The sequence below is a fragment of the Pyrus communis genome, chromosome 11 (genome assembly GCF_963583255.1).
Source record: "Pyrus communis chromosome 11, drPyrComm1.1, whole genome shotgun sequence".
In the NCBI taxonomy this organism is placed as follows: domain Eukaryota; kingdom Viridiplantae; phylum Streptophyta; class Magnoliopsida; order Rosales; family Rosaceae; genus Pyrus; species Pyrus communis.
The window spans coordinates 26,736,901-26,749,036 of NC_084813.1; positions in this window are offsets into that span (position 1 = coordinate 26,736,901).

Consider the following 12,136-nt stretch of genomic DNA (forward strand, 5'->3'; position numbering starts at 1 on the left):
GATGCTCTTTTATAGGGTTTGGGTTGTGTGCTGATGCATCATGGGAGAGTCATTGCATGTGCTTCCAGACAACTTAAATCCCATGAAAAGATTTGTCCCACTCATGACCTGGAGTTAGCTGCAGCGGTATTTGCTTTGAAGATTTGGAGACATTACCTCTACAGAGAAACATGTCTTATCTTCACAAATCACAAAAGCTTCAAGTATGTCTTCACTTGGAAGGAATTGAATATGAGATATATGAGGTGGATGAAGCTGATTAGTGATTACAACTACACCATTGAGTATCATCCTGACAAAGTTGATGTGGTGGTCGACACTCTTAGTTGGAAATCATATTGGCAATTGACATTTGTTTGTGCAATTTATATTCCATTGTTAATAGAGTTAAGGAGCACGTGTGTGATCTTCGTTGTAGATTATCAAGGAGCCTTACTAGCTTATTTTCAGGTTAGACCTGTTCTTACCGATAGAGTTCGAGAAGCTCAAGATGAGGATCCCTAGTGTGTGCAACTAAAGGGGGAAGTCCTTAGTGGAATGAGAACATATCTCATTGTCAGCAAAGATGGGATTTTGATGATGGGTATCAGACTTTTTGTACCAAAGGAGAATGGTGAATTAAAGAAGAGATCCTAATTCAGCTTATGTTATGCACGCAGATAGTAGAAAAATGTACCACACTATGAAGCCCTACAACTACCAGTCAGAGACGAAGATGGATATAGCCGAGTATGTGAATCAATGCTTGATTTGTTAACAAGTAAAAGTAGAAAGGCAGAAACCCTCGAGATTATCATAGACTCCTAATTCCATCTTGGAAATGAGAGGATATCACCATGGATTTGGTATATGGGCTACTTACCACTTCCTTGAAATATGATGAGATTTGCATAATTGTTGATCGACTTCCTAAGTGAGCGCACTTTTAGCAGTTGAAAGAACTACAAGTTGAGTAAGCTAGTAGATATATTTATAGACCAGATTATTAGATTCCATGGTCTACCTGTCTCCATTTTTCGGAAAGAGACCCAAGATTCACTTCCGGGTATGGAAAGCATTTCAGGTTGTTATGGGTACAAAGTTACTGTACCCTATGGCCCTTCACCCACGGACATATGGTCAATCAGAAATGATGATCCAAACCTTGGAAGATATGCTGAGAGGATTTGTTCTTCAGTTTAGAGATAATTGGGATAAACACTTGTCATGGATAGAATTTGCCTATAACAGCAGCTATCATTCCAGCATTAATATGACACCCTGTGAGGCATTGTATAGGAAAGCGTGCTGAACTCTTCTATGTTGGACATGGGTGGGTGAACAAGTACTTAAGGGGCAAGAGTTGGGTGACGAGTCTAAAGAGAAAATCTAGGTGATTAAATGACACTTAAAAGTTGCCCAAGAAAGGCAGAAGATCACAGTAGACAGGTATTCTAAGGACCGTGAGTATGATGTTGGTGTATTTGTGTTCTTGAAATTGTCACCCTGGAAGGGTGGTGTCAGATGTGGCAAACAGGGTAAGCTAAGCTCCTAATATATTGGTCCTTATGAGATTGTTGAGTGCGTAGGCCCAGTTGCTTATAGGCTAGTTCTGCCACAAACGTTATCTTGGGTGCACGATGTATTCCATGTATCCTTGTTGAGGAAGTACATACCACATAAGTCACATGTGTTGCAGCCCCCAACTAAAGCAGGATTTATGCTAAGGTAGTGATCCTTAATAGGAAAGAGAAGGTTCTGAGGAACAAGGTGATACCTGTAGTGAATGTTCTATGAAGCAATTATGAGGTTTAGGCTACTTGGGAGATTGAGGAGCATATGCATGGTCAATATCCACACTTATCTAGTAGTCTGTTCTAGAAATTTGCATGGTTTTAAAAGACGCTAGACGCTAGTCGGGTGGCAACCTAGCGCCTAGCGCCTAGGCGGGGCCTAGACGGGCTAGGCGGATTTGCATTTTTTAAATAAATTTGTTATATAATATATAAATAAGTGCATATTTACACTTAAAAAACCATGCTTGTATATAAAATTTGAAATAAAAATAAAATGCAAAACATACAAAAATAAATATTTATCATAAACTTTTAGGGTTATTTTTAAGACCATTAAATTTAAGTTATTACTTATTGTTGGGCCTTATTCTTTAAAAAAGATGTTGGGCTTGATATAATTGTCAAAAACTTTTGTAATAAAAAACTCCTTCCAACCTTAGCAAAACATTAGCCGCACCCTCATTTTTCTCTCAAATCTTACATGCACTCTCTTCTATCCCTTTCTCTTCAGCAGATAAACCCTTTCACCTCCATCCCTATTTGCACGATCTCTCTCCCTCTCCTTCTCCATCTCTCGCTTTCTCTCTTTCCCTCCCTTGTCAGATTTCTCAATGAATATGTGATTACTTGGTGTGATCGGATGTGGAAGGCGATAGGGAGAATCGCCTAGCACCACCGCCTAGGAGTGCCCAGGCGGGCGCCTAACAACTCTCCGATTTTGTTAACCGTTTGGCACCCAATCGGGTTGGCACCTCACCGCCTAGCGCCTAGGCTGATTTTTAGAACACTGGAAATTTGGGGTCAAAAATTTCTTCAAAGTTGTAGATTGTTACAGTCCGTCCTCGACTTTTCTTCTAAATTATTATTATTATTTGCAAAATGACCAAAATGCCCCTAAAAGAGTAAATTTCGTCTTTTTGGGACCTTTGAGCTCTAAACACTTGGCGGCTAATATTGTATTTTATTTAAATAGTACTCCTTGTTATGAACGTGTGATCGCAAATAGATTTGGATTCAAGGTTTGAACAATATAGTTACGAATTTTTCAAATTAAAGGGCAATTTGGTAAGTTAGAGGTGAACTTTCTAGAAGTCAAATCGACTATGTTTTTCTTCCCTTCGTGCAGAAGCTACTATTCTTGTTTTTCCTCTGCTTTGCCCTCCTAACCTCAGATCATCATATCTATCATTCGAACACTGATTTCGACTAATCTTATATCAAAATTCAAGCCCTCGTCGAGCGCAACACGTCACCTTTGTATCTCTGAACAACCACTAGACCAGGCAGATTGAAGGTGGGGAAAGAAGTCACCTTCGTTGGAAAAATGGATTTTCCGGCCAAACCTGCGAAAATGGGTGTCGACGAGGAAAGACATCACCTTTGCTAGAAAATTCGATTCGATTATTATGATTATGGTGTTGCTTTATGATAATGGTGATTTACGAATTTGGATACATGATTTTTGGGATTTGAGATACATGAGGATTGCTATGGATTTGTAGTATTTATCCATCTATGTATGTATAGATATGGTATTGTTTCTCATAAATACGGATTTTCAACAAGAGGTTATTATGTTAAAAGAGGGAAATGATTTAGAAAACTTTCTTTTTGTCCACTCACTCTTTTCTTGTTTTGCGTCTCCTTTCGGGACCTAGAGGCAGAGATCTGGTGGATGTCAAAGACTGGCAGATAGCTTTGACACACTTCTACCCTTGTCGTAGAATTTTTGTGACAAATCTATAAAACATCTAGAAATTTCTTTTGAATACTTTAACTGTCGCATGCACATTAGTACTGACGCTCCGAACTAACATACTTGTAGTAGAGGGTCTCAGCCTTTTGGGGATGTTCTGTTGTCAAGTATTTCTGAACTACTTTGTATACAGGTTGGGTTTAATCATATTTTAAGGCCAACTATACCAAAATTTTTACCTATTTTGCGGCGAGGCGAATATGAAAATGAACTATGATTTATTCTGAATTTGCAAAATCGATTTTCAATCGTGAGACACCCACGATTTTTGTCAAAATGTAAATTTTTAATTTTTGTGAAATATTTTCCGTGAGAATTAAAAAAAACCTTATAAGGCATTTGGAAGTGGTTCATGATTATTGAGCAACAAATGTATATTTACTAGAATATTTAAGATGCAAACTAAAACAATAAGTGAAAATATATTAGTGAGGCTCAAAACATTGTTTAAATAGGGTTCCACCCTCAAGAATATCAATGAAAAGTCTTGTTTAATTTTCAAAACTTCACGGTGAGGCAAATGTGAAAATAAATAGTCTAAACGATGATTTATGTACGAATTTGTAAAGCTGACTAAAAACTATGAGTGGGAATCCACCTTTTTGTGTTAAAAATTCTTGAGCATTAAAAAAACATTACAAGACATTAGAAATTGGTTTTATGATTTATTGAGTAACAAATGTATATTTAGTAGAATATTTAAGCCGAAAATAAAGAAAATATATGAAAAATATAGTAGTGAGGCTTAAAACATTGTTAAAATGAGGTTCCACCCTCAAGAATATCAACAGAAGATCTTACTTTAGTTTTTGAAACTTCACGGTGAGGCGAAGGTGAAAATATACAGTTTGAACGATGATTTATATAAATATTTGTAAAACCGACTTAAAATCTTGAGTGTTAACCCATATTTTTTGTGAAAAATGCAAATTTTGTATATTTTCCAAATATTTTCCATGAGCATTAATGAAAACTTTATAACGTATTTGGAAGCAGTTTTATGATTGATTGAATAACAAATATATATTTAGTACAATATTTAAGCTGAAAACTAAAAAAATAAGTGAAAATATGCTAGTGAGACCCAAAACATGTTTAAATCAATGTTCTAAAAAACATTAGGCGTTAGTCAGGCGGAGGGCTAGCGCCTAGGCGGGGTCTAGGCGGATTTAGATAAACTTCTTATATATTTTATGAATTAATTAAATTTAGTATATCAAATGTAAATAATTATTGACTAATATGTTATTTCTTATAGAAGAACATACATATGTGAATATTTTATGTACATATATGATATGCTTGCCTAGGAAATTTTTTTTTTCTCTAAATAATTTATAATTTATATAAGATTTATACACACACACAATATATATATATATATATATATATATATATATAACAAACTTTTTAAAATATAAAAAGCCCACTATGTGGTGGTTTTTATTATTAAAACCATCAACTCGTCCACCACACCTCTGCTCTTTCCCATCACTTGTCCACCTTAGGTGGTTTTTATTATTAAAACCATTAGAGTCCATGGTTTTCGTAATTAAAACCATCAGTTTTGACCTTGGATTTGAGATCCCAGTCCGCATCACTCCATTTGAAATCTCTCTCTCTCTTTCTCTTTCTCTCTCTTTGCACTCTCTCCTCTCATCTTCACACATGACTGCAGAAATTCGCCAGCAACATTTTTTTCTTCCTTCATCTTCAGTTCACAGAGACGCATTGGAAATCGGGATGCTTTTAATTTGGGGTGTCCCGTTTCCTCTTCCTTCACTTCTTCGATTGCTCCGCCCAATTCTCCATTGTCTTCTCCGCCTAATTCCCTATCTTCTTGCCTTGCAACATTTCCCAAAACCTAGTCTAGCGCAGCAAAGGTCCTCGAAAACGTTGCCGGCTCCGGTGAAGAAATCCGAAGAGTTCAGGTCAAAATTTTCATTTTTTTCCAGTAATTGCACTGTTATTCCTTCTATTGGTCTCTGACTCTCTCTCTCGCTCTCTCTTTCTTTCAGATTTTAGGTTGTTGCCCTCATCTTCTACGCTATGTAGTGAAATAGCGACGTGTAATTTTTTGATAGAACGGCCTAGTTCGCCACCGAGACTGCCCAGTCGGCCGCTTAGACATCGCCTAATATCCTTGCCGATTTATTGAACGTTTTTGGAAAAATCGCAGCGGCGGTTCGACGCCTAACGCCTAGGCGGCTGCCTTGACCGCGTTTTAGAACACTGGTTTAAATGGGGTTTCAACCTCAAGGATACCTACGAAAGATCTTACCTTAATTTTCAAAACTTCACGGTTAGGCAAAGGTAAAAATAAATAAATTAAATGATGATTTATGTATGAATTTGCGAAAATGCCTAGAAATTGTGAGTGTTATCACACATTTTTAGTGAAAAATGATTTTTTTTAAATTTTCTTTGAGCATTAAGAACAACTTTATAAGGCATTTGGAAGTGGTTTTATGATTTATTGAGCAACAAATATATATATTTAATAAAATATTTAAGACGAAAACAAAAAAAATAAGTGAAAACTATACTAGAGTTGCCAAAAACATTGTTTAAATGAGGTTATACCCTGAAGAATATAACCGGAAAGTATTACCTTAATTTTCAAAACATGTTGAGGTGAGGTGGAAAACAAATAGATTAAACGATGATTTATGTACGAATTCGCAAAATCGACTAAAAACCATGAGTGTTAACCCACGTTTTTGGGTCAAAAATGCAAATTTTTTATCTTTGTGAAATATTTTTTGTGAGCATTAGGGTAAACATTATAAGGTATTTGGAAGTGGTTTTACGATTTATGGAGTAACAAAAAAAATAAATTTTAGTAGAATATTTAAGTCGAAAATTAAAACAAAATAAGTGAAAAATATACTACTGAGACCCAAAACATTGTTTAAATATGGTTCCACCCTCAAGAATATCAATGGAAAGTCTTTCCTTAATTATCTAAACTTACAGTGAGGTGAATGTGAAAATAAATACATTGAACGATGATTCATATACGAATTTTTTATTATCAGGAAATATCTTTTGTGAGCATTCAGGAAAACTTTCAAAGGCTTTTGGAAGCGATTTTATGATTTATTGAGCGACAAATGTATATTTAGTACAATATTTAAGCCGAAAAAAAAAGTGAAAAATATACTGGAGATGCCCAAAACATAGTTTAAATGGGGATCCACCCTCAAGAATATCAACGGAAAGTTTAACCTAAATTTTCAAGACTTTGCGGGGAGGTGAAAGTGAAAATAAATAGTCTGAATGATGATTTATAGACGAATTTGCAAAACCAACTAAAATTCATGTGTAACACACGTTTTTTGTCAAAATTGCAAATTTTTATTTTCGCAAAATATTTTCCTTAAGCATTAAGGAAAACTTTATAAGAAATTTAGAATCGGTTTTACAGTTTATTGAGCAAAAATGTATATTTAGTTTTATATTTAAGCCGAAAACTAAAAAAACTAAGTTAATAATATAGTAGTGAGGACCAAAACATTGTCAGGGGTTCTACCTTCAAGAATATCAATTGAAAGTCTAACCTTGATTTTCAAAACTTCACGGTGACGCAAGTATGAAGAGAACTAGATTGAACGATGATTTATGTACGAATTTGCAAAACTGACTAAAAACCGCAGTATATGTTTTTTTTGTAAAAAATTCAAATTTTTTATTTTCGCAAAATATTTTCCTTGAGCATTAAGAACAGCTTTATAAGGCATTTAGAAGTGGTTTTACAATTTATTAAGCAATAAATGTATGTTTAGTATAATATTTAAACTGAAAACTAAGAAAATGGAAAATCTAGTAGTGAGGCCGAAAACATTGTTAAAATGGATACCACCCTCAAGAATATCAACATAAGGTCTTACCTTAATTTTCAAAACTTCACGGTGAGGTGAAGTGGAAATGAAATAGATTGGACGTTGATTTATGTATGAATTTTCAAAACGACTAAAAACTGTGAGGTTTTGCTTCATTGTAAAAACCCACGTTTCTTGTTAAAAATTCAAATTTTTTATTTTTGTGAAATATTTTGCTTGAGCATAAAGGATATCATAATAAGGCTTTAAGAAGTGGTTTTACAGTTTATTGAGCAATAAATGCATGTTTAGTATAATATTTAAGGCGAAAACAAAGAAAATAAGTGAAAGATATAGTAGTGAGACCCAAAACATTGTAAAAATAGGGTTCCACCCTCTAGAAAATCAATGGAAAGTCTAACCTTAATTATTAACACTTCATGGTGAGGCGAAGGTGAAAAGAAATAGATTGAACGATCATTTATGTACAAATTTTCAAAATCGTCTAAAAATTGTGAGTGTTAGTTAACCCACGTTTTTTTGTTTTTTGTGAAAAATGCAAATTTTTTACTTTCGCAAAATGTTGTCCGTGACTATTAAGTAAAACTTTTAAAGCCATTTGGAAGCGGTTTTAAGATTTATTAAGCAACAAATGTATATTTAGTAGAATATTTAAGCCGAAAACTAAAAAAATAAGTGAAAAATATAGTAGTGAGCCCCAAAACATTGTCATATGGGTTTCTACCCTAAAAAATATTAACGGAAAGTCTTACCTTAGTTTTCGAAACTTCACCGTGAGGCGAAGGTGAAAATAAATAGATTGAACGATAATTTATATACAAAGTTGCAAAACCGACTAAAAACCATGTTTTTTTTGGGTTAAAAATTCAAATTTTATATTTTCGTGAAATATGTTCCTTGAGCAATAAGGAAAACTTTATGAGGCATTTAGAAGTGGTTTTACGATTTATTGAGCAATAAATGTATGTTTAGTATAATATTAAAGCCAAAAACTAAGAAAATCAGTGAAAAAATATAGTAATAAGGCCCAAAACATTGTCATATGAGGTCCTACCATCAAGTATATCAAAGAAAAGTCTTTATCTTAAATTTCAAAACTTCACCATGATGCGAAGGTGAAAAGAAATAGATTGAACAATGATTTATGTACGGAATTGTAAAACCAACTGAAAAACAGAAGTGTTAACCCTTTTTTTTTGGTTAAAAATTCAAATTTTTTATTTTCACGAAATATTTTCCTTGAGCATTAAGGACAACTTTATAAGGCATTTAGAAGTGGTTTTACGTTTTATTGAGAAATAAATGTATGTTTTGTATAATATCTAAGCCGAAAACTAAGAAAATAAGTGAAAAAAATATAGTAATGAGGCCCAAAACATTGTCAAAGAAGATTCTACCCTCAAGAATATCAATAGAAAGTCTTACCTTAATTTTCAAAACTCATGGTGAGGTGAAGGTGGAAATAAATAGATTGATCTATGATTTATGTACGATTTGCAAAATTGACTAAAAACTGTGAGTGTTAACCTACATATTTTGTTAAAAATTCAAATTTTTTATTTTCGCGAAATATTTTTCTTCAACATTAAGAAAAACTTTATAAGTCATTTAGAAGCGGTTTTACGGTTTATTAAGTAATAAATGTATATTTAGTATAATATTTAAGCTAAAAACTAAGAAAATAAGTGAAAAATATAGTAGTGAGGCCTAAAACATTGTTAAAAACTAAAAATGGGGTCGACCCTCAAGAATATCAACGAAAAGTCATACCTTTATTTTTAAAATTTCACAGTAAGGTGAAGGTGAAAAGAAATAGATTGAACGAAAATTCATGTACGAACTTGCAAAACGGCTAGAAACCGTGAATGTTAACCCATTTTTCTTGTTAAAAATTCAAATTTTTTATTTTCATGAAATATTTTCCTTGAGCTTGGAGGACAACTTTATAAGGCATTTAGAAGCAGTTTTATAGTTTATTCAGCAATAAAAATATGTTTAGTACAATATTTAAGCTGAAAACTAAGAATATAAGTGGAAAAATATATTAGCAAGGCCCAAGACATTGTCAAATGGGATTCTACCCTCAAGAATACCTACGGAAAGTCTTACCTTAATTTTCAAAACTTCACGGTGACATGAAGGTGAAAAGAAATAGATTGAACGATTATTTATGTACAAATTTGCAAAACCAACCAAATACCATGAGTATTAAACCGCTTTTTTGTTAAAAATTTAAATATTTTATTTTATCGAAATATTTTCCCTGAGCACTGAGGACAACTTTATAAGGCATTTAAAAGCGATTTTACGGTTTATTGAGAAATAAATGTATGTTTTGTATAATATTTAAGCCGAAAACTAAGAAAACAAGTGAAAAAATATAGTAGCGAAGCCCAAAACATTGTCAAATGAGATTCTACCCCCAAGAATATCAACAGAAAGTCTTACCTTCATTTTCAAAAACTCACAGTGAGGCGAAGGTGGAAATAAATAGATTGATCGATGATTTATGTACGAATTTGTTAAACTGACTAAAAACCGTGAGTGTTAACCTACGTTTTTTGTTAAAAATTCAAAATTTTGATTTTCTCGAAATATTTTTCTTGAGCTTTAAGGAAAACTTTATAAGGCATTTAGAATTGGTTTTACAGTTTATTGAGCAATGAATGTGTATTTAGACTAATATTTAAGCCGAAAACTAAGAATGTGACAACCAGTTCCAAATTTTACGTTTTTATTTTATTTTAAAAGCGTGAATTTACGAAATTGCCCTAGAGGCAAGGACTTTGACTTCCGTTGACCATCGACTTGAGAGATGTGAGACTTATTCTTTTAGCATATCCTCGTAGTACTCGTTGGTACGAACGTATAGGCGAAAGCCGTTTGCGAGTCCGGATTATAACGGTATAGTTACGGACGTTCGAAATTGGTTATTCAAGGTTTAGTGTTAATTAAATTAAATCCCTACTTTGTGGGGTGAAGCCAAATCAGAAATGAGGAAAGAAAGAAGAAAAAAAAAAAAAAAAAAAAAAAAAGAAGGGAAGTGGCTTTCCCGTCCACCCACACCCACCAAAAGTTCCTATTTTCCAAAGCCGATTCCGACCAACTCCGGTGGAGTTTTTCGACGTCATCACCACCATCTTGAAGCTCTCATTCCCCTCTACAAAATCCACCCAAGAACCACCTTGATTAACCATGGTATGTGGTGGTTTGAGGCTACGAAAGTCGACGAAAATCAACGATGCTCCAGCCACTCTTTTTGATTTTCCAGCAAATCGGCAAAGTGATTGCCGATGCCACCACTTGGGCTTTGTAGCCTATCATCCCAGGAGAAAAACCCAACCAACCTTGACCCCGTTGGACCACTGTAGAAGACGAATCGACATCGGGAAGTTTTAGGCATCCGCCGGCTTTGTGGGAAAAATTGACCATCTTCCGTCCACTTTTGGACTTCGTGGCAGGTATGAAAGTTGCTCCACTCACTGGGATATTCATTTATGTGAAGTTTGAGAATTTTTGGAAATAGTTGGATTTTCCGGCGAGTCGGGGCCGCCGACAGCCACCCGCGGCGGCGCGTGGCCAGTGGGCCGCCAATGCTATTTTTAGGCTATGTCGAATGTCTTGAATTCAGTTTTGTTATTTGAATGACATAGGTTGATCGTTGGAACCTAAATTCGTTACGATACGTTGCTAGATGAAAATGTGAATCGACGATCCGACCGTTGGATCGTCACCAAACTTGGATACATTATAATACGTAATATTTAAAGATCATAGGAATTTATGGATCGGGAATCCGATGTACGGATCTTCCCGAATTGAATTTGTAAGTTAGTAAAATAAATGTTCACGTCCACTTGGTTTTGGGCAAATGGCGGAGATCCAACTGTTGGATCGTAATGAGAATTTAATATGTTATTCTAGAAACATATTGTGGATCGTTGGGAGTTACAGATTGGAAATCTGATATGCGGATCTTCCAAATCGAGCTATACAGGGTTGTAAACCCTACCGTCGATCTTTGATCGACGGTTGACTTTTAGTCAATGGGTCTCAAATTATTCTTGAAGGTCCTTGAGGATATGTTTTATGTAAATTATGTATTCTATCGGTAAAAACTTCGAGACGTGATTTGATAATTGGTCACAAGCGACGATAGATCGTGATGTCTCGATGTGCGTGCAAGATAATCATAGCGTGGACTCCAGGTGAGTGGGCCTTTTTCTTTCATAGGCATATAATTGATAGTTCCCCAAGCACTTCTATAGTGATCTCTCCTTGTTACCTACAATTAATCATTTCGAACTACGAATGGCTTGATCCCTGTTTAGGGTACGTAGGCAGTCTAACAAGACGTTAGATGCAGCCATATAATAAATGAGATTAAATAATTGAGACAATAGCCTTGTTTAGTGAATTGAGCAATGTGAAGGACATTGGTGGGAAGTGTGAGATTTAGCTTTATGATTTGGCGATTAATGTTGATCATGAATCAATGCGTGAAGAATTAAGAAATTGAAGTAAGGAAAGGTAAGTAATAATAGTTAATGTAATTAGGGTCTAATTGGGCTTAACACTGATGATTACTCTCAAAAGTAAATAGTTTGGGAGTAGGATGTTATTGATTGTACATGTTACGCCGTATTATATATTTTAGGAATATCAAGAAATGTTTGGGGTATAGATTGCATCATGGCATATTCATATGGATATTACCTGAACCTAACTATTGTGAATGCTTTGAAGTGCTATCTGACACCGCG